This window comes from Solanum pennellii, chromosome 4 (assembly GCF_001406875.1).
Source record: "Solanum pennellii chromosome 4, SPENNV200".
Classification (NCBI taxonomy): domain Eukaryota; kingdom Viridiplantae; phylum Streptophyta; class Magnoliopsida; order Solanales; family Solanaceae; genus Solanum; species Solanum pennellii.
Genome location: NC_028640.1, coordinates 15,832,026 through 15,834,730, shown reverse-complemented (window position 1 = coordinate 15,834,730; position 2,705 = coordinate 15,832,026).

Genomic DNA, 2,705 nt, shown 5'->3' with positions numbered 1-2,705 from the left:
CAACTGGTTGACACCCCGTTGGAAGGGGGAGTGGATCCACACTTAGTCGTGGGAGATTAGCCCCCAACTTGAGGGGTCTCATTCACCATTGACGGATGACCAGGACGGGCCGTCAACCTATCAACGGTCCTTCAATTACCACGTTAAATTCTGCCATGTTTCTAGCTAAATGGAGGACGGTTATTTTATGTGTATTTAGGTATTTTAAATTGGTTAAAAACTAAAACCTAGAATTAGACTTCCTTCTTTAAAAACAAAACCCTTCCCTCCCAAAAGTTCTCCCAAAACCTCCATGGAAGCTTGAAGTCAAATTGGAGCTAGGGTTGAAGACATTCCATTGCTTTGTTACACAATTTTGTGAACTTCCGAACACTAAGGTATGGTGATCCTTTATCTAGGTTTAGATTTCACTCTAGATCCAACTCTAAAATAGTTTTAAAGTTTTTTAAAAATGATCAAAAACCACAATTCTTTCTCATACTCATGGGTTCTTGGATTAAATGGTTTTAATGATTATATTATGGTTTAATTGATTATTACAACTTAAAAATTCCATGAAGCCAAGATCCCTCTAATTCCTCAGTTTAGACTTGCAAAGTGGGTTTGATGAATGTGATTAGATATTGTTAGAGTTTTGATTATATTATGTTGTATTGTTGTTATACATTGATATCCATGCCTAATTATGATGGATTGTTTGAGATTTGAGAAATATTGGACATGGATTGGATGAAGGGTAAGTTGACCTAAATTGCTCTAGTTTCATTTAATCATTCTTGTGTGGTTGGTCCACTTATGGTGGAGGTGTTTGTTACTATATATGTATGTTTATTGTGATCATTTCGTTCAAGGCATTTGTTTAGGGAAGTAATGTTATGATGCATATGTATAGAGGTGTATTATTAATATGTGATTCTTGAAGATTGTATGACTAATAGAGTATGATATGAAATGTGGAGTATAATTGTGTGTGAATTATGATGAATAGAGTAGGATTATGCTCAAAAGACAATGTCATGAAACATTGGTTATGTGAAGAGTCTTTCTCACATATGTACATGCACACACATGAAAGGAAAAATTAATGAAGCTAATGAAGTAATGAATGTGAATCTATTGAAAGGTTTCCTTAATGGTACTCTAATGAATTAATGGGGGACTTTGAGGTGAATACTTCTCCTTGAGTAGAGCTGGAGTGTCTAGTAACAATCTCAATATTCCTAAGAGCTTTCCAATGAAAGAATGATCGGTTGGGATGAGTATTCTTCCGTGAGTAGATATAGAGTACTTAGCATAAATCCCTTAACCTATAGCTAATGAATGCAATAAAAGTCTAATACCCCATGGGGATTAATGCTTAGCACCGAGAGAATATGAAATGGGATGGATACTCTCCATTAGTAGAGGTGTAGTATCTAGTAGCAACCTCTTGAGATTGGTGCTCTTCGTGAGTAGAGGTGTAATATCTAGAAGCAATGTCCATATTCCTTAACTATGTGCCTGTATAGGTCTAGCTAGTGGTATTCCATGTAAAGGCTAAACGAATGACCCTACCTTAGGCACGTGGGAATCCCTCATCCGGTAGGGGTTAGTATCTGAATTCCATTTCAATATCTCATGGTCTATGTCGGTCAAAGGTTACCCCCACAAAATAATGTAATGAATTTGGTCTTCCTAAGGGTGTATTACTTAAGGTAGGTGGTGGAATGGGACGCCATCTATGCGTCACATAAGTATCCATTTTAAGGGGGTCTTGGTGTGTCCTTATAATGATAGTGAATGAATGGGTTTCTATACGATGATAGTGAAGTGTGTTGCTGTTATGTCTAATGTTAATGACAGTGTTACGACTTGTTGAGTGTGATGTGCCTAGTCTAGGGTTATTTTGATGGAAAACTAAGTGGTAGTAGTATAGGGTGCTACTTTCATATTGCACTAGTGTGAATTAGAGTTATCCTAGACGATGGTCCTTATGTGATGATTATGATTATGTCATCTAGATGTCTTATGAATTAATGTGGCTGATTTTAGGGAGGTACCTTGTGAGTCCATCTTAGGTGACCTTAGTGTTTTACTTTAGTGTGGGTGGTGGTATGGTACATGTTCACACATTGCACAAAGTTATTTTTGAGGGTTATTTGATGTGAAAAGGTAAAACAAGGGTGATGGTCAATATCTCATGAATGTGTCTTAATGTACAAAAGAGTTTCTATGTCATGTGATGAGTTTCTATGTATCTTGTATGATCATGAGGATTTTACTATATTAACATAATGCATAGTGTCCTCTTTAAAGCATATTTTTGCATGATTACCATACTTAGTGCTTAATTTTACCAATTCCATATTTTCCTCTATTTTCTAACAAAGTGTAGTGTTGGCAGGTGAGGTGATCTTTAGAGTTGAAGCTTGGGATTTAGAAGATTTTTTTCAATATTATGGTATTTCCTCACATGTCGAGGATAATACTCCTTATTTCTAGTTTTCCTTTTGTATAAGACTTTTATCATTATTTCAATGTAAGGATTGTGTCCCTATGATAATGAGTTGTTTCTCAGATGGCTTGAGTCGAGACTTAGTTCTTCTTACGTGTTATAACTTATTGACTTTATTGTGAAAATTTTTAATTTCGTAGTACTTTTCATACCTATGAGATGAATGAATGCTAAGAGGCTTGTATAAATCCTCTTCGAGGTCAAATACACC